The sequence below is a fragment of the Nipponia nippon genome, unplaced genomic scaffold, assembly GCF_047370975.1.
Source record: "Nipponia nippon isolate SJK-2023a ecotype South Korea unplaced genomic scaffold, ASM4737097v1 scaffold_2, whole genome shotgun sequence".
Taxonomy (NCBI): domain Eukaryota; kingdom Metazoa; phylum Chordata; class Aves; order Pelecaniformes; family Threskiornithidae; genus Nipponia; species Nipponia nippon.
In genome coordinates this window covers 53,153,431-53,175,155 of record NW_028262336.1, presented here as the reverse complement: position 1 = coordinate 53,175,155, position 21,725 = coordinate 53,153,431, and the positions used below count along the sequence as shown (strand labels likewise).

At 36.9% G+C, this 21,725-nt stretch overlaps 1 protein-coding gene across 7 annotated transcripts in view; it reads left to right on the top strand.

The window, feature by feature from the left end:
• STS (steroid sulfatase) overlaps nucleotides 1-21,725 on the top strand; it is a 117,154-nt gene that overhangs the window by 86,654 nt on the left and 8,775 nt on the right. The window lies entirely within an intron of this gene.

Below are 21,725 nucleotides of genomic sequence, written 5' to 3'. Positions count from 1 at the left end.
CATTTAGCCTTTTCTGCAGTATCAGCTGTTACAGGTTAAAAACAAACAGAAAGAGAATGAGAGAGGAATATTTCCTGTTTTGCAGTTTTCAGATTGGATATGGGGGATAAATTTACTGAATAGGTTGGGTTTGTTTAAGAGATTCCTTCAGGTTCTGTTTGACTAAACACATGAGAGTCATAATAAAGAGAGGACAAAGCAGGAAAAATCTGCTCAGAAGGGCCATTTTGTAACAACTTCTGGTTTGGACAGGTATAGCCTTTCTTGGAATTAAAATAACACCTATTTCTGAAGAAATGAAAATAAGAAGAGGAATACCTTGAACTTTTCCTTACCTCTTGAAAGGACTATGATATATACACCTTAGAGGGTAATAAGGGTTACCTTATTAATTAAGAGGGCTTGCATTATTTACAGTGCCATTCTTAGCTTCATTTTTGCTAATATCACATTGAGTCTTCATAGGTAAAAACTGTACACTGAATTCATATGCTTAAAGAACGCTAATTTGTGAACACAATATTGTTCTTAGAAAGAGAGAGTGCAGGAGACAGAGTCTAGACAGGTAGCAAAAACTGGGAAACCTCTATGAAGCTCTGTAGAGGCAGCTTAAAACTCTTTTTCTACAGTCAAGTTCTCAGTGTGAGGGTAGGTGAGGCTAGTGGTTGCCAGTAGCAAATGGAAATGCATTGATTTGTATGTGAGAGGTATTTTGGAGTCTAATTGGTGACAATATGCTTCTATTTGAAAATTCCAACCCTTTCTTGTTCAGTCCTCTGAGAGCGTTTAAGAAACAATCATTCAGACATCCATGAAGTAAATTAACAGTTCTGTTTTCTCTAAAATAGAAAGTATTAGAGAGATCACTAAATATTTAGTATGTTAGAGATATCTCTTAATATTTATTCTACTTTCTTTAATATAAACAAGAAATTTCAATTCATACATTCTCTGAAGCATTGTAAGTGGGTTTCCCACCCTCCTTCTCATTACTTTCTTAGTAATAGGAGAGCAATTTTTTCATTGTGTTCTTTGCCATACAGTGAATGAATGCTATAGTAGCTTCATATGTAAACTGTGGGATGTGCTTGTCATACCCAGTAGACTCGTTGGCAGAACCCATACCCTTGCCTAGCTTTTTCGTGTTCTTTTGCTTGCTTCCCTGAGGAACTTTTTCCATTTATGGTTTACTTGCTTTCTGTGTGGTGAACAAAGGACTTAGAGGATGCTGTTACAGATTACTAAGGATTCACATTGACCCTGAGAATGCCAGCAGTTATAGTTACTTGCTTTCATTGCTTAACAACAAAAAGGAAGGTAAATTTAATAGAAGTTTCATCCAGGACCACCCTCTTTTGCATAGCATCTTCAAAAGAAGAAATAATACTATCATGTGACTATAACTGCTGTCAAGGAAACATTTTGTTTTTTTGAAAAGAAATATCTTTTTTTAATCAAATCTTATTGTACCAGCCTCATATCTTTTCTCAGAAAAGAACAGATGGGAAAGCGTATGAAAGAAAGGATAAACATTTGAAGGAGGAAGATTTTCCTATTGTCACAAGAAGTTTTACTTTCTAGCTAGAAAGAATAGACTTCTTTAGTCATACTAAAATTGATGTAGAACACTTTTGTCTCAGACAGCCATTCCCCCAGTGAAAGACCGTGGTAAATGTCCTTTGACATTGACATTATACATACAGACTTTCAGTGATCATATCATAGTGCTTTTTCTCCATATAAAAATAGCAACCATAACATACTGGTCTACTGAATCCAAGATATCCTGACCTAAATTAGTAATGTTCTTAGTGAACAGAGAAAGGTTGACAGGTTTCAGTGATCATATAAAGGCAAAGGCATTTAAAGTAGCTAATTCAGTATTATTTAAACTTCAGCTTGAATGGCTTGCTGTCAGATATTGTGTCATGCACTTGTGACAGTACAAAAGAAAAATTTTACGGATTTTTTTTCTGTATACTCCACAGCTAACACTTAAATAGAAAAAAATATCTGCATTAGAACAGCTGTCTGATAATTTTTTATCTATTTATAAAGTTAGCAGTAGTCAAAACAAATATAAATAACAACAACTACATAAAAGAGTAGATAAAAATGCACTGCAACTTTCAAAAATGAATTTCAGCTTACCAAGTAACATAAAAAGTGGGTCTTTAACAATTTCTGGAGCATTATGCTTCCAAAAATATCTTTAGTTCAGTGTTGGATTTGAGCCTGCAGCGTTCTGCATGTTACATTCAGAACATAGTGCTGATTCACCCAAATTTTAAAATCAGATTCAAATGGCACATATTGTCTTAGGCAATGTTCTTCAAGGGAAGTAGTTAATGCATGCACAACCCACATAGAGTATTCTGTGTGCCAGAACCTCTGACATCCCATTACTCCTAGAAAATAAGGCAAAGTATTTATTTATTAGACAAATTCCCTGGAAACCTGACTGTCAAGAGCAAGATGACTTCTCAGTATGCCATGAAAGACCATGACATGAAAGGCAGAATAAATAATTATAGAAGAAAACAGTGGGTGCTTGGAGGGTGGCTGCACTTCAACAACATGCTGGAGGCCAATGTGCACCTGTGGGTGATGTGCACTCTGTACCATGTAGTTGCTTCTGAATGCAAGTCATGATCAGTACTTTGGAAAGATTACACAACCAGAAATATTCAATAATCAGTGTAAATGTCCTCAGCCTGAGAAAAGCTTACATCCCAGTACAAACAGTGACTTTTCTGTTGATTTCGGAGCTTTTTATGTGGTCTCAAACTATTAGAGGACACATAATGCATTACATTTTTCAAGTATCTTTTGTTAAGACATCCAGAGTTTCCTAAAACTAAAAGGAAGAAAACAATCCAGCTTTTTAAATTTGTTTCTTGTTTTGTTGTTCTTAGTAGGGAAATTTTGTAGATAGGTTTGTGTAAAAGCTTTTAGAAACTGAAAGAGACTTGATTTCACTAGTAGTTTTTTGTCATAGTTCTTTCAATGACCTCTTAGTAGAAATGCAAAGTCCATGAAGTAGTATAGAACAAGTTCCTACAGATTGTGACATTTTTTTAATTTATTCAAAGTTTTACCCCAAAATTTATTGAAAATAATTCTTCAGCTGCAGTTCAGTCATTTTCAGCAGAATAATAAATATAATGCATTTATTTTTATTGACTTCATGGTCTCCTAGATGTGGGACTCTAATGCAAACATTTGTGAGACTCACTCACTCACTCACTTACTCACTTACTCACTCACTCCTCTTCAACACTGGCACTTTAAAGCAAAATAGGTTTATACCGGTCATAGTAGGAGTGGGAAGTTAGAAATCATGGTGCAGTCACAACATTAAAAGTCAGCAAGACCATAAAAACCCCATAAAGATCATGATACCTTAGCACTTAGAATTAGCACTAGTGCAATAAAGAAAGGCTGACCCTTTTAATATTAGGAAATGTTAGTCATCCATAAGATAATTTTGTCATTACCAAGTGTGTGCTAATTTTTAATTTACAACCTGTTACCTGTCTGTTTTACATTAATGTTTAAATGGTATTTTTTGAGAAGCAAGCTTCTCAATCATCTCACTTGCTCAGTGAGAAGAGTAGAGTCTTCAAGACTCAGTAGAGTCTTCAAGATTAACTTAATTATATTGTCTGGACTCTCTTCAATGCCATAGGATGATGTACAGACAGGTTTTCAGTCCATAGCTCTGGTCCATCCATATGGTCCTGTTCAGTGACAAGTGGAGATTGATTCTCAGTCCTAAAAACATTATAGTTACCTTAGCATCAGTTCATATCCTTGATAGCAAAACTACTTAGCCAGTACTTTATACTTACTTTTACTTTATAGTTTGGGCTCAACAATGTCTTGATCTACTGTGCTGCTGCTGATTCCAAACCAAGTGTAATTCTCTACTCTAGCCCTTCCTTATAGAATTGTCATTTTGGAAGGTTTGGATTGATTCACACCTTTTTCTTTTTTTTCTGAACAGACAAAGTGCCCCGCCTCCCCGAGTCCAACCTCTAAATACTTTATATGTTCCAAAAGCCAGCACTGTTAATTAATCATTTGGTGGAGTTGCTAAAACACTACCATGATACATATACACAAAGTTAAGCAGAGAGAGGGAGTAGCAAAGTATAAATGGTCTAATGAAGATTTTGAGTCTAGCACTACAAAAGTTTGAGGTAGAAATGCTAGACAAGACATTGTGAGTAAATAAATCTACATGAGTGAAGAACTACTTATTCTTTAAAAATGGTATCTCAACACACTGTGGAGTTTCTTTTGAATACATTTTTCTGCAATTCTAGAATACTGTGGAAAACATTAAAACTAGGACTCATTAGTTCCTCATGGCCACAGCGTCTAAGAACTGCAAATCCTTTAGTCCAACTAGGGTCTAGGTCCACTCTTTTTCCCACAGCAGGTCATGGAGGCATTTTCATGCCCTTTCTTTACTTCTCTTCTTCATCTCAAATTATCCCAACATTCAGCCTAACAAATGGGGATTCGTTGCAACTATATTGCCGTTTGCTTTTAAACAGCTCTTCCTTTTTTGTCCTGGATGTGGTTATGTTTTATTAAGGGAAAATGCAATTCCTACCTACAGTATGTAGACTGTGGATATTAAGGCATTTATATAAAAACGGAATTTTCTGTAACATTTCCCTCTATGTTTTATGCAGCATACCTAGCTTAGAAGCTAAACCAATGCTTTTTTGCATGAAAGCCCCCCACCCATTTTTTTATCTGCATCAGGTGCACTATACGATATCATGTTTTCATTGTGTGATTTTTCAAAGCCTAGTACCCAAATTAATTTTGATTCAGAAGTATTATATAAGAGTTTAAGGTTATGAGTTGCACCTATAGAGGATGATACTGATGTTTCTATAACACTGAGTGCTAAATTGCTTGTAGTATTTATAGTTGACAATGATTTTTGGATTCTGAAAACAATGCAATTGCTACTAAAGCCAATTTTCAGCTGTAGCCAGAGGCTGTAAAAGCATATATCTTTATGATTCAGAAACAACTGTAGCCCATGAGTGTTCAGGTCAGTTTTTGAAAAGCAACTTAGAAGAAAGCCAAAGAGAAACAAAACTTCATTTTTTTCCAGAGAAAATCAGTTTCATCAGTAAGGACTGTTTGAATGTATGCCATGAAGGCATGAGGTTATGCGTAAGTATGAGGAGAAACATATGTTTCACAGAAGTGAGGATGGTTTGAATTGTGCTGTGAGAGGGAAGTTTTGCCATAAAGGCTTGGAATTTGCTAAAAAACCTAAATATCACCTGGAAGAATTCATCCTAACAGAGCTAGTCAGCATAAGAAGACCAAAGCTAGGATCAAGTGAATGAGGGAGAGAAGAAAATGTAGCTGTTGTGTCATGCTGAAATTGAGGGTTTGAATAGCTGACTTGTTTTTTAAACAAATATAGAAAGCACATAGAATTCTGTTTGGAGTTTTACAATGGTCACTTTTAAACTCTGAAGGAAAACTTTGAGACTTCATACATTATTTTGATTTTCATTCTCTATTTTTATCTTTTTAGTATGGAAAAAAGATTAGTAATCTTTAGTTTATCTTTAGTTATAGAAACATTATGAAAAATGGGCTACTATTATTATTATTACTTGAAATACTTGGATTATGACATTTGGGTTATCAAAATCAGCAAAATTTACAGGGTTTTTTACAACTAAAATTATTCTATTGAACACCATACTTTGACAGTTTGCAGGTTTATCCTTCCAAAAATCTTTCAAAGTGCATTAATAGGCTTATCTTAGCACAAGAGTAAGTACTGAACACAAATGTGTCAGTTTAGTTTCACGGTCAATGGAAACATAATCAGTCAGTGGATAGAAAAACAACTGGGAATTGCAAAAAATTGTACAAGAATACAGGTTGTTTGTTCATCTGCTTCAGTTCATTCAGCTCTGCCCTGCAGAGCTGCTAGGTCATTTAGAAGTTCTGGTGATATCAAGAATGCCAAGTAGCTCCAAACATCAGGACTATGTAGTAGCAACAAAAGTCTGGCTTAGAAAACTGTGCTGGTGTTCACAATGAGGCTGTAATAATCAAGAAAAGGTGCTGAGAAATGCTTTAACTGGATTTTGGAACTTCATACTAAATAAATTATACAATGCCTGTAGCTCCTAAGCATTATCAAAGGTTTCTTTTTTTCCATCTTTCATATGCCAAAATATTTCGGGTGTCCAGTTAGGAAATGCTTTAATTTCTTCCAGTGCTTTTAAATAGTTATGACATACTGATTTTTGGAAAAAAAAAAAAAAAAAAAGAAAAAAAGTAGAACTAAGTTCTGAGAAGTATATTTGAATGTTTAGCAGCTAGCACATTGAACTAAAGAAAAGTAAATGTACTACTTGTATTTCACAGAATACTGAGTACGTATCTTTCAAAGCATTTAATCCAATTATAAGTAACCATGAGAAGTGTTTGTATTTTAAAGACAGAAAATATGCAAAAGTGAACATATTACTGTGTCTCTTTAACATGGCTTAAACCTGAAAAAGTTTATAAATTGTTATCTTGTAATCAAGTGAGAAAATTAAGTATCAATTATTTGAATGCTGCAAAGGATTATTCCATTAGTGGATACTCCTCAAACTTAAGATGTTGGCAAATGATTGCAACTAACAAGGACAGTGTCTACATGTACAATGGCCTGAATATTCCCCACTGAGTATTCCTTCATGTTGTCAAGCTTGATAAATCTGTGTTATTGCCATGGCATGAAAGAGTCAGAAACAGATTTGTACCTCATCGACATGTGAACCTCAGTGCTTGGCTGAGCCCATCAATGCAGTCTCTGCCTAGACACACAAGAAAAAGTTCCCTTGACAATTATACTTGGTCTTTGCTAACCAATTTCAAGCAATTTTTTCACTTTGTGGACTAAATTGACCTCAGATATATACTTACCACTATTCATTGTTAGATTTTGTATTTCAATTGCTACCTATTTGGAAAGGTGTGTGAGAACACATTATGCCTCAGCCAGGGAGAGGAGCATCTTTAGGAAGGCTTAAACTATTTGCATTCTTGGTCATCTGAGGATATACGTGGCTGTGTACAGGGGCATATTATTCCTCCTCTGATAAACTTTGGTCTGTTCTCAGGGAGATGGTTGTGGAAGCAGACAACAGGAAGTCATTTCAAAGTGAAGGTGAGGATCTGAGTGATAGGAAAATTGTTTACCAAGTCTGTCTGCCTGGCCTGACTTCAATTGAATGCAGTTTGATTGGGAGATTTCCTAATCTCTAATCCTAACTGAATTTCAGGTTCTTTTTTATGTCTACACAGGTTAAGTGCCAAGACCTTGGTTAGGAGTGCTGACTCAGTATTAGTAAAGAAACAGAGTTTAAGCTTGGGCATGTTCAGTATGAATGCCAGCCAGTTAGAGACATCTTTGGAAATGTAAGAGAAAGTTAAGCAACCATGTAAACATTGCCTGAATTAGTATGTTTTAATTAATCACTGGACTGAAGTTGTGGTAAATGTCTGTCAATGTGCAATGCACTATAGTATGAAACAGAATGGATTACTGCAAACCACTGCTGAATGCTAAAACAAACCTAGCTTACAACTGAAAATCATTTATATGTAATCCATGTTCTTTTCTGTTGCAACAGATGAGGAATGGGTGTATAGTTACTTGCCTTGTAGAGAATAGCATAGAAGAAGGAGCCACAGTAGTGAATACAATAGGAAAAAAATTCCTGGTGTTTCCTGTTACCGTTACTATTGTCACAGATCTTTAAAGAGTATTTTGACAAAGAAACTGGCTAAAACTGAGAGATGAAGACTGAGTTTTCAGAACTATGAATTAAAAACTGAGTGTAAGCTTCAAAAGCCAAAAAACAACTGCCAGTATACAGATGTTTGTATTTCACAGTATCCTTTGAGTGCTGTCATCACTCTTAACTGCAGTGGGGAGGGAGGGCATATACAAAATCTATGTCTTGTTATGTAATGCCAAAAGCACTCTCAGTAGTTTCGAGGAAGTACAATGAGTAACTGAGTGACTTTAGACTGCAAGCTGTTTTATATTCTAATTATTTCAATTACTTCCTAAAATAATGGGTTAAATCCCTTAAAACTAAACCATAATCTACAGGATCATACTCTTAGATCAGTAAAAATATGTAGTATTTCATGCTCAAAGATGAGGCTGTCTTTGTTTAACTCATCTTTGTAACTGTCTTGTGTAACAGAGCCTGGATCTCATAGTGCTGCAATAAATAATAATAAATGTTGGATTAGGCTTGTGACACAAGTTCCCTCTTCAAAGATACTTTGAGGCATGCTAGAATTATTACATTGAATTGTATAGTTAGTGAAAAATAGGAGATTAAGCCAAAGAGAAGAAACATTGTCTCTACCACCTCATTCACAGCAGTGGTCTCCCTACCCTCCTTCAACTGTGCTTCAGAGACTGGAGGGAAAAAGTAATCAGAATTAATTTTGCCACTCATGTATCATGGGAAAAAAAAAACAAAACTCCCCCACCCTTTGTGGCCCATGAAAATGATTGGCTAGAAGTTTTAAGTTAGGATCTGGATTATAGTCATTTTTAGGAGAGAAATCAAACACTGCTAGGACTTCAGTCCTAGCAATTTTGTCTTTTTCACACATAAAAGTGTAACAATATATAATATAGAGAATGAAGGACAATGGCTGGAGTTTCCCAGATCCATTGCTGCTTTCTTCTAGTTTGAGATGAACTCACTCCAGGGCTGATTACATCTCAGCTGAGCACTCTGGGCTTTGTGTAGAAGTATTCTAAGCTGCCAAATCTCTCCAGCAGGCCCAAGAGGTGGGAAGGGCTTTGTTCAAACACTGCACCCGGGTTCATGTACCAGAAAACTGAAAAACACCTGAACTCACCTGGATATACTAGGTAGTATGTCTTGTATACATATCTATGTATATCCCAGAAGAAGAAAAGGCAACAAGATTTTACCAATGGGAACTTGAGTAACAGGAATTTATGTTTGGAGTTAGAGGATGTTGCTAAGCAGACATGACTTTAATCTTCATGGAGGCAAGATCTGAATGCTGAACATTGATTTTTCTACAAGGTAGAGCTGTCCAGTGAACATGACACTTGTCTTAGACTTGGTAAAACTTGATTCAGGTTTCTTCTTCCTATAGACCTTGAGACAATATTAAATAAATCAGTCATGGTGTATCCATCAATATCAGTGTGGCAAAGAAATAAAAAAGGTTTTATTAACTGTTTCATTAAGTAACAGCACAGATTGCCAAAAAAATAATTCACTCAATTTTTTTTTCTCAAATAGTTTGAAGTAGAAGATTTAATAGGAGTTGAGGAGCATATGTAGATCCTTGCTTAAAAAATTAGTTGAGCACACAGCAGCTTCAGTCACAGATTAGATTGTATTTTGGTACATTTAAGCATGAGGTTATTATTTGTATTGTGAAGCTAAGGTAGAAATATTTTGTTGGACTGAAGGCAGACAAGATGAAATCATCCTCTCAGTAAACTCACAGGGATTTTAACATTCACTTCAGTGCACCACAACTCTACAAAAGGTGTAGAAATGGAATTTAGAATAGACAATGCAACAGGTAATTGAGGGATGGGGCAACCCAAATGAACTCTGAGACAATAATCTGCACCAAAATCTTTATTTAAACTCCAGCAAAAGTTCATGAAGGATTTGTATTTGAAAAAGTTAGTAGATAAAACACTAAGTGAAAGGAGTATGCCAATAAAATGTCTTTGTCTTCCACAATAAAGGAAATGAATGATAGTAGCAGAAAAGTTACAATAGAAGACACCATCCATCAAGAGAACTCTTAAAAAATACATTGTAGGGAACAATTGTGCAGTGACAGCGGAATGAACTAGATGACAAAAAGAAAATTCATTTGAAATATCTGAAATGAGCTTTTGTTCTTATTTGCTACAACTGAAACAGAGGAAACTGCATGCATTAATATGAGAAAGATACAGGCATTGCATAAGCAGAGTCAATGCAAATGTACTGTAGATAGTGACTATATTTCAAGTGTCACTGAATGATCATTAAGGATGAGTAATGTATATAAACAAGGAAGGCAAACCTCTGTAATTTCTGGCCACATCAGTTAAATGTGTAGGTTTTACATATACTTGAGAGGAGGAGACATTTAACCCACTATCTATGAATACTGTGAGATCTTTCATAAGCAGCAGCACCTTGTAAATAGATATTTGATCTTAGAAAGCAAAATTAAAGATGGACTAGAGAATGCTGGAGAGACAAGAAGTTTGACTGTCTAACTTGGGGTGATGCTTCCCTCTAAAAATGACTCCAACAGAACTGTAAGTGACCCCAGCACTGGCAGTGCTTTTACTGACAGAGCAACATCTTCCAGCTCCTGAGCAGAGGGAGTAGAGCTGGGTGCTAATAACAAGATCCACCAATAGTCCCTGGCTAGGCAAAGTGGTGATTCAAGTTCAGGGTCCATCCAGAGAGTCCAGTCAGGAGCAGGAAGAGATGGGAGCACAGACAGAGCTGGAAGAAAGGCTAAAACCTCAGGCCATCCAGAGACAGGGCTGGGAACTGTCACTCCTGCAGCACCGCTTGGGCAGGTACTAATGGCCTCGGCTGAGCTGAAATGGGAATCCTGGTCCATGGACAGGGTGCATGGATGGGGATCCACCCTAGGTCTGGGCAGGGCCAGTGAAGCTCTTTAGTGCCTTCAAAGCTCTTGACACCTTAGGTTTTTAGCAAATTCTGAGGATGGTGATGACAATATGTGGATGTCTACAGTGTAAATACCTACAGCTGAGCTAACCAGAGCTAATAGCTCTCATCAAAAGAGAAATGAGCAAAATTATTCTCACACTAAAGCAGACTTCTGACAAAGGTAAGAAGCAGATCAGTATAGGGTGGTAACTAGCTTACATAAAGACCTCCACATTGCAGTGATCCAAAATTAGGTGAGGTGACCAGATTGTCAAATTGCATACTAAGTAGCAGCATAGTGATGAGCAATAAATCCTACTCAGTACCTTGAATTTAAAATTAGAAATGCCTTGCCACCTTTATCACAATGTGGAAAACATTAATATTTTGCTGAGGGTCAGGAATGACACTATGGGAGTCTCTTGAAATTGACTGGAAATTTTAGGATAATGTCATTTAATTAGTGTCATTTTAAATCAGCAGAGTTTCAAATAAGGGCCTGTCTACAAATATGCAATAAATAAGATAGCCAGGTTAGACTGTCTAGTAAAATACAAAGAATGAATTGGTTTGTAGTACAGAACAGCATTTTATCCATGCATCAGTGTCATGAAAGAACTGACAAGAATGGTCAGAAAAGAAAAAAATGGATGAGATACAGATCCTGATTTGAGTTACAATGGCATAAAGATCTTTCAAATCTAACTAAGAAAGTGCCACTTGCTTCACTTGTTCAATTTTCCTTTTAACACAAGACTAAAACAGTCATTTACCTTGTCTGCTAGCTATCAGCTCTCTAAGAATCTTTTTATTCTTTCTTACAGGCAAGTGTTGTGATTGGGGCAGCTCTTAATGTGGAGGCATAGATGTCCTTCCCCAAAATCACTTCATAAACTTCATGAAGTCTCATTAAACCTCATTTCTTGTCACCAGCCTTTGTCTTAATAGCAACATGTAGTGGCAATGTAGTCTATCAAAGAAAGTACAGAAACTTATAACAATAAGTAACAAGTTTCCATAGATACATCGACGTATCTTTTACTGGTATTTACACAATTGCATGTTATAGTCTACAGCAAAGTTTTTTCTTGAGATTTCCTCAACAGTAGAAGGCAAGTGCTGCAGACCACTTTTCTGGTTTTGAGGGTCACCATGTATGAAAAACACTGAAGTATCAGCATGATGTGGATTTATGGCTGTTCTCCACTGGTTCAGCTACACAATCACAAGGAAGACTAAAATAGCATCAAGTATCTAATTCAGAATATGTAGGTCATGGAAGAAAATTCTCTTTTCCTTCAGTAATAACTTATGAGTCTTCAGGTTACTTGCAACACATTTTTGTTGGGCAAAAGGCAGTCCCCTTCTCCCTTCTGAGCTATGTCCTTTTACCTTGTTTTCATCCTTTTCCCATCTGTTAATTCCCATTTCCCTTTCCATTTCTGAGCTTCTGTTCTCACTGATAGTGAAACTCCTTTTGATCCTCCTAACTGATCAAACCCTTGTGTGAGTCTTTCCCTTCTGCAACTGCAGAAGCTGTAATAAACTCTGACCTTCGTGAGGGTTTTCCTGTCATTTCCCTTTTCTGTTTAGTCTCATAAGTTCATTCACTTCCACTGTTCTCTCTAGAGAAGTCTCCTATCTTACAAGTTTGTTGTTTTTTTTTTTTTTTTGGGGGGGGGGTCATGTTCTAAGTTCTTTTTGGCTCCTTTGTTCCTGGTTTTCTTCTTTGATAATATGAAGAAGACATACCTTTTTGCACTGTATCAAACATTTGAGCCACTTATTAGTTTCTTGCTGAAGTCCATTATGATCTTTTCGTCTACTTGGTTATTGAAGATATTTTGTTTCCCGTGCTTCCTAACTTGCTTTGTGAGCATCATCTTCACTCCTTGTTTGCCTCCTTGTTTGTTTTTTTTTCTCTCTCTCTACCTGATCTTGCCCATTTCATGGAGACATCCCAAGTGGTCTCCCAAATCCCTAGTTTGTGTTCAGTGTTTCAACCACAACAGCTGGAGGAAGCAGAACAAGCATCAAGTGTCATTTACCTAAACTATCTCATTAAGTATTTTAATTTGCTATCTTGCTCCTCATGTCAGAGCAGCTGCAGCTGAATTTGGGTGACAGAGTACAGGCATATTATTTGCTAAGTGTGAAATAATGTAACTGCTGAAGGGGAGAAGAGCATTTCTAGCTTGAACAGACACCACGGAACTGTTTATATCAAGCTCAAGAAAACTGACCTAATCAACTGATACACATTTCTGCTAACAATATTTTAGGTAGGAAAGTGTTTCTCCTGACAAGCATGACAAATGCTGTTACAGTATTTTCTTGCCTCTGCTCTGCTCTGTGACAGTGGCAGCAGAGTTATTGTTAGGGTCAAGCAGAGCTATATATACCCTGGGAGTTGCAGTGCTCCCCTCCCTACCAGTGTTGCCCTACTTACTCTGGGAGACAGAGACTAGGGGAAAAAAAAAAGAATTAAATCCTGACCTTTTTTTTTTTTTAAATATTTACCCTATTCCTAATCATAGCAAGAACATAAACCCAACTTCCTAGTCCAGTTGGTTAAATTGAAATGAAATAGAGACCTTCTCTTCTGTTTTGTTTTTTTTTTTTTTTTTCTGTTTATTTTCTTATTTGCAGTTCATTTTCTTCTGGTTTAGATTGCAAACTAAGGGGCAGGAATGACTGTAGCATGGAAAGTGCAACCCAAATCTCCTGTACACCAATTCAGTGAACCATTCCTTATTAAAAAACAAAACAAAACAAAACAAAAACAACCAAACAAACAAAACCCCACAAAAATTTTATTTTGTTTACTCCATGCATGACTGAACAGTTTACTAGCCAAAATGATTTTGTATTAATTGAGTGACAGATCTGAAGTAATGCTTCATCAAAACAATTCTGACTTCTCCATATATAAGGAACATATATAAGGAACAGTTAAAATGTATTGATCTTGTCTGCAGCCCCAGGAGACCCTTCTCTGTTCTTGTTTTTAGTAGGAAGGAGATTTTAGCAGGTTATAGCACTTCAGAGGGGTAAAGCCTGTTTTTCACTATGCTGGACACATGCATTCCTTAAAGCTGGAAATTAGGAGGAGAGAGTCAAGGTTGTTTCCCTTTTCCAGTACTTACTGTCATCTGGAGAACAGCTGAAGATCTCTGCATCCATCTTGCATACAACCAAGACAAGAAAAATATTTCTATTGCTTTCCTAAAACTCTTCTCTTCAAACTCAAGCTTTCATGCTGACTGGAGAACTGTGAAATGAAGTTTGGGTTTTGCATAGAGGTCCACACTGGCAAACTGCTGGATTTCTCTGAAATACCTTAACCTTGAACAGGTCCAAGTGAAAACAGAAAATAGACTTCTTAAAATTTTCTTAGGAATAACTTTATATGATTCCCCACTGATCATCTTTAAGAGAACACCCTGTGATATGTACTTTTGGCGTTTAGGTTTAATTCAGGAATTTGGGTGATTTTTGCATTGTTTGAACATATGCTCATTAGTCACATTATTCTGCATCACAGACCTTCAGTAAACTTCTACTTTCCATTTCTTCAAATGTATTGGTTCCAAATGATAGGCTTATAAGAATCTTAATGAAATAGTTTTAAACTTTTCTATGCCCCCCCCAAGACTCAAATTCCAGCTGAAACATTGGGTATTAGAACACCTCAAGCTATCAGGTAATATACATTTTTGTAGTTCTAATTGGCTTAATACCTGCACAATTTTTCTAACTTTTCTTTCTAATAAAAACAAGGGATGCAAATTCCTATTTACTTTCAGCTATTCACCCCATAGTTTAACACCATTTGTAAACTTTTGCTAGTTTCAGATTCTGGCAAAAGACATGCATTTTCTAACAGTGGGACAAAAACTATTGCCATATATTTCAGATGCTAAACTACACATACTATAGTCTTTACAATAAAAAAAAAAAAATTCGGTAATTCAGAATTTTTTTTGCACCATATCACTTAGAAATGGTTACTTTCTTTAACTCAGCTTTTTTACTCTGACAAAAGGAACCTCTTTGCTATGTTGTCATTTACGCTTAACTGATTCAGTTTTCAAAATAAAACAAAAATATTTTTTCAGAAGATTTCCTAAGTATCCTAGTAGGTTTTTAAAGTTAAAAAAAAAAAATCAGCTATCTGAGATAGCTTTAAGGAAGCATAATTCACCTTTTCCCTCAATCTTTTAAAATAAAACAAATGAATATGCAGTGTTCTTTGGCAGTGCACAAAATTCCAAGCTACTGCATTTACAAAATTTCTATTTTTCATTTTTAAAGTAACTTTGCATAATTATTTCTTTGGTTTTAGATATTCTTCTTTCTATTTAAAGGTTAAACATGCTATCAATTTTCAGATTAATAATTTGGAATACTTCACTAGCATTCTGTGTGTCAAAGGTTTTCTTGACATCCAAATTTTGAAAAATGTCTGGAGAAAATAATTTATAAACAAATTCCTGGGCATTGGTTGGTTCAAACTTGTCTGAAAATACTGGCCCAAGTTGCTTAGGGCTTCCTTTGCATCTTTGTCTCATACGTCTGCTTTGTATCAGGAAAATTGCTGTCTGAATCTTGCAGATCTGTTCATTTCACTCAGAATGATTACATCCACTTTATGTAGAAGAGTAATGATTGTCCTCAATTTATTTTCTGTTAATAAAATCTTTTCGAAGGACAGAAAGCACAAAAGAAAAAACACAATTCTGAATAGGTTTCTGTTTGGTGTTTGTCATCTTTGGCAAAGTGGCTATGCTTTGTTACATTAAGTGTGTTGCTTTCTCAGTTCTTTAACTATATCTCTTACTGACTCCAGTGGAAAACCAGTACATGCAAATCAATACTATTTGTCTCACAAGCAATAAAATAAGGCTTTTCTGTTTTCAAGGACTTTTGAATATAGGTTGGAAAAGACCAGTAATTTTTTTTATGCCAACATTTTCTTCTGTCTTCATCATGCCATCAGCTGCTGCTTGGATGAACTGAAAATTACGTGGACCATTCAGCAAGTAAATAGATTCTTCAAACAAATCTTTAACAAGTCTCTGGATTATGTGCATCAGATTACTATGAATGGAACTTTTTTTCCAGGGCAACATGTATTCATCCCTGTTGCTGTTAACTAAGACTTCCAAACGAGGCATAACATTGCATTATAGAACATTCTATTTTAGCAGCATAGTTTCTATACCCACAGATTCCTCCAATTTGTGAGTTTCTTCAACAAGAAAAGAAAACACTGTAAATGATCAATCAATTCTTTTTGAAGACGATGATGAAGAATTCAGGAAAATAATTCTTTGTCAGCTGCTACTGTTCAGCACATAATCTTGACTTTTGAACAGAATTCAGTGGAAGCTTCTCATACCACAGCACTTACTCTAGATAATGAGCTCAGTCATGAGATTTCTGTCTTGTCTTCAGCAGCCTGAGCATGGTTTCACTGTCTTGTATTTTTCCTCCAGCAATGGTTCAGTATGATTATTAGGTATCCACCAATGTGCAGTCCTTTCTATTTTAGAGGATACTTAACACTGCAGTTTCTATCCTTAAGATTTTAACATCACTGCTACTACTGGTTTTTTTTATTATTATTATTATTTTTTTACCTCAAATACTTTATGTTCTTCACAGTTCTTTATGCAAGTCTCTCTAGCAACAACTGATTCTCATAAACTAACATTATGTCTTTGAATATCACTCAGTTATTCTCCACCTACATTGGGACATAATGTGCTGTCTTTTGAGCGGTGTAGCAATATTATATAGTAACATACCCAGATACTTAAAACAAATATCTAAAAAATACAAATTTTCCCTGAACAAACAATAAAATTACGTTTTTTTTTAACTCAAATAGCAGATTTTTATTAGCTGTTTGAGGAATGCACATACATACTCATAAAAATTATATGTAAATTTTCTTCATAGTAACCAAAGAGTATTCTCTATGTGCTATATATAGTTCTACGAGACTTTAGCAGCCAAAACTTCTTCTAAATTGTTAAATTATTGAAGAGCTGAATACATACACACGTGTGATATCTATTTAATATAAGATCAGCAGAGAACCTAACAATTCTAAATGACTCTAAAGATATAGGAAGTGGGAAGAAATGATTCAATCTAACAATTACAACAGTTATCTGAAGAATGTAATTTTCAAGTGAGTTGCAGCTTTCATCTGCTACTCTGTAGAAACATTGAAGAGCTGGCGTGAGTTAGAGCGTGGGAGCTGACAATGGCTGCAGAGCACACTCAAGATACAGGAAAAGTCTGTGGGCAATTTACATTGGTATGCTACATCCAAAGGGTTATGCTCAAAGGCATCTGAAGTCAAGGAGAGACCAGCTCCCCAATTCATAGTGAAGAACAGATCTGTTTAACTTGTTCTTCTACAGAAAGAAGAAGCAAAATAATATGAACAAAGGAGATTACAGTAGCAGCAAACCTATAAAGCTTCTATCATAGCTTCTGTCATAGATTAAATGCAGTAAAGATGAGGTCTGGGCAATAACGCAGCAATAGCTTCTATTCACTTCAAGAACTGCTTATCAGAAAACACCATTTAGCCATCAGTGATTAAGAACAGAAATGACATCCATATCCAGTGTGTCACTTCATCTTGGAAATATTAATATATCTTACTGAAAGACTTTTATTTAATCTCACGGCTGCTACCTGTCTGTTGGAGCTATGGTTGTCTGTATGAGTATGAGAGGATAAATAGATGGGTGAGGGATAATAAAACAGAAAAGGAGTCTGTTAGGGAGATCAAACTCTGAACAATTATGTTAATAGCAGATTTGCTTGAACTAATTGCAACCTATTTTAATTTGAGACTATATGTACAACTTTTGGGTTTTTTTTAATGTGTAAAGGAAACGGGTATTCTGGGAGCTGAAGAGGTGAATTTGTTGGACAATTCAGAGAGCTGGATAATTGCAGGAAAAATGAATGCTAAATAAAGTAGCTGTGAAGCATTGGGAAAGGATCTTGAAGGGTGTTGCAGTCCTAGGGCTTGCTGTTTCAGAAGGGATCTGAAAAACTTTACTGTGGGGGAGCCCTAACAATTTTACTAACTTCACTGAGGAAAAGACATGTAGTTATCTTTATATAAAAAGAGAGTTTACTATCCAGATGTTTTGCAGAACAAAGGTATCATTAATTACTGAGAGATTAATTTAATCCTTGTAGTTAACTGTCTGGCAAAATGAGATTTTATATCAGCTGAGAGACACTGGGAGAGAGCTCTCTCTTTTTAATATTGAGCCTTATACAGTTCATCAGCTTTACAGATTAGAAGTCTGACAGCTCTTTATGTCTCCTAGTATATTACACTGGCTGCTCCACAGCCACAGACACTGACAGATATGCTTTAGTTTTTATAATGCTTAGAAAATCGGAGGTCAAAGTCTGTGCTGCTGTTCCTCCAGCACCCTATGAAGTTCCAGATCCTTACTGAAACATCGCTGCAGTGCAACAGATGAACATTGTACAATAACAGACTTTGCTCTCCCAGAGCTCAGTGTTTTGCACGGTGTAATCATATTCCCCACAGAATAAAGAATTGTTCAGGTTTGCCTATACACAAAGCATATGGCATGTTGCAAAATCACGTGCAGGGTTAGGGACAGGGCATGTGTGACATCTCATCATGTCTGAATCACATCGCCAGTGTGTTGAAGAACAATTCTTTATTCTGTGGGGAAAAAAATCATGGTACAACTTCCTTATTTCTTTCCTTTCCCCATGTCTTACCTATATGACATGCTTGTACTGACTTGCATTAATTCAGAATCCCCAACTTTATATTGCTATCTGTAAGCCCTTGATCTGGCCTGGTGCCCAACACCAAAAAAAGTTGGCTGAAAATGTCTTTTCAGTGTCATTCAGCACAAGTATACCATCAAAGATAGATGTGTGGTAAGACAGCCTGACCACAAAGTTCTCATGTGCATGGCCTTACTGGAATTTCTTTGAGTTGACATTTTAATAGCTATATAATTTTTTCTGCTCTTCTTCTATCAAGGTGTTATAATGCCCTGAATCAAATCTCAGGTGGGGCAAATGTTGCATGGTCTACAAAGGCACATGGTGCATGGATTAATAAAGCCCTTTGGCTTGTTCTGTTCTTCATTGTCCATCTTGCCAATTAAGCACTTCTAAAGAGCCTGAAGGAATGGTTAGTATAGAATTAGATACCTTTCCAGAATGTAAATTTTAAATTTTAAATTTAAATTTTAAATGAGAGGCATTTTTCTGCTCTGGGAAATGTTCCATGCATAAGTTCAAAGAAATTTAAGGGAGAGTGTTAGATTTTGTTTGTTTATTTTAATTCTGAGAAAACAGTAAAGAATTCAAGTATCAAACCAACCTTTCAAAATGTTATTGGAAAGGTAGATGAAGGAATGCTGCCTTGCCTTGCTTTGCCTTGCTTTGCCTTGCCTTGCCTTGCCTTGCCTTGCCTTGCCTTGCCTTCCCTTCCCTTCCCTTCCCTTCCCTTCCCTTCCCTTCCCTTCCCTTCCCTTCCCTTCCCTTCCCTTCCCTTTTCCCCAGTAAGACTATGCTATCGCTGCTGTCACAGCCAGAGCCTTTTAAAGCCTGCCACGATTGTCTGTGCCAGCAAGTCACTCTCAGCCTTTAAAGCTCCTTCCCCTTTGCTGACTTCCAAGCAGTGTTTAGAGGGTTCTCCCAGTCTAATGTGTATAATAACCTTCACCCGTCCGACCCTGATTTAAGTGCAGACTAAGTGAACTCGAAGTCTCCAGGCTCTGTCATTGAATTGGTTCCTAAAGGTAAAATCTCTTATACTGTGAAAAATGCTGTGGGATAGAAGAAGCTGTAAAGAATCTTAAGGTCACCTACTGTTCCTTAAATTCATGCTATAGACTAGAACTGCAGCCTGTGACTCTTTAGTCCACTGAAACATTTCTTTCTTTAACCCTGTTTTTATCTTTAAAAATTGAGTGTGATGTAGTTACAGCAGGGCATGTACCAGTTCATCTCTGCCCTTCCCAGATTTTCTAGTGCTTTCCATTCTGTTGAACTGATGAATTGAGTAATGAATATTAACCACTGTAGCGCACATAAATCTGTGAAAATCTGTTACTAGATTAACAAGCTTTCTGTGAACTGTTTAGTTCTGTGAGCTGTTTAGTATCCTACTTTTATTAAGAATAAAGTACAGAATTTGACTCTACTTAATTATTCTCTGGTCCATTTCTGGAGAACTGTATGCTTCCCTGGCTGTGGGAGGATGGTATTCTTCCATGGAAGTGCCTGTCTGTTTCTGCCTTCCCTGTCTGTTATGTGATACTTGGGGAAAATAGTAGCCATTTTTTGTTTACTCCTTTCTTAAGTATTTTCCGATTCTCCACTGTACCTTCTGTTCATGAGTGCTTCTTGAAGGAACCAACTGATATCTGCTTATTCTTAATCCAGGAAATAATCCGTATATTTAAACAGTGAAAATACTAACTGATGTTACACCAGTGCAGACAGTTCAGTTTCTGTACACAGCAGATTCAGCTGAGAGAAAATGACCAATCCATAAATGAAGACCTTTAGTTCCCATTTTACAAAGCAGAATGTCACCTAAATGTTGCACTACTGTAACAGTTGTTACAGATGACACCAAATTGGGTGGAAGATAAGGGGATTGAGTGCACCCTCAGTAAGTTTGCAGATGACACCAAGCTGGGCAGGAGCGTTGATCTGCTGGAGGGTAGGAAGGGTCTACAGAGGGACCTGGACAGGCTGGATCGATGGGCCGAGGCCAATTGTATGAGATTCAACAAGGGTAAGTGCCAGGTCCTGCACTGGGGTCACAACAACCCCATGCAACGCTACAGGCTTGGGGAGGAGTGGCTGGAGAGCTGCCTGGACGAAAAGGACCTGGGGGTGTTGGTTGACAGCTGCCTGAACATGAGCCAGCAGTGCGCTCAGGTGGCCAAGAAGGCCAATGGCATCCTGGCTTGTATCAGGAATAGTGTGGCCAGCAGAACCAGGGAGGTGATAGTGCCCCTGTACTCGGCTCTGGTAAGGCCGCACCTCGAGTACTGTGTTCAGTTTTGGGCCCCTCACTGCAAGAAGGACATCGAGGTGCTGGAGCGTGTCCAAAGAAGAGCAAGGAAGTTGGTGAAGGGTCTAGAGCACAAGTCTTATGAGGAGCGGCTGAGGGAGCTGGGGTTGTTTAGCCTGGAGGAAAGGAGGCTGAGGGGAGACCTTATTGCTCTCTACAACTACCTGAAAGGAGGGTGTGGTGAGGTGGGGGTCAGTCTCTTCTCCCAAGTAACGAGTGATTGAACGAGAGGAAATGGCCTCAAGCTGCGCCAGGGGAAGTTTAGGTTGGCTATTAGGAAAAACTTCTTCACCGAAAGGGTAGTAAGGCATTGGAACAGGCTGCCCAGGGAAGTGGTTGAGTCTCCATCCCTGGAAGTATTTAGAAGACGGGTAGATGTGGTGCTTGAGGACATGGTTTAGTGGTGGACTTGGCTGAGATAGGTTAACGGTTGGACTCGATGATCTTAAGGGTCTTTTCCAACCTTAACGATTCTATGATTCTACGATTCTATTTTTGGAAAAAACATCTAGAGTCTTAAGAGAGGAATTTAGCATCCATTATACCTTGTCATGTCATCACATTTAATAAAATGAGAAACTGTCTCCAGGTATTTGCAATGAAAGCATGTGGCAGAGGGCAATGGGTTAATAAAACAAAGAGAGGAAGAGAGAAAAAGGTAAAAATGAAATTATTTTGATTAGCAAAATGAGAAGCAGACATGGCCCAACAGTGTCTGGATACGGTCAAGGGTCAAAGGTACATTTTAATAAGTCTTGAAGAAGACAGTGCAATGGCTTAGTAAATATCTATGCAAATCTTCTTAGCACTGTTTATGTAAAAATGGAAAGTTCTTTTAAGTATTCTATGATTTAGTTAATCAGAAT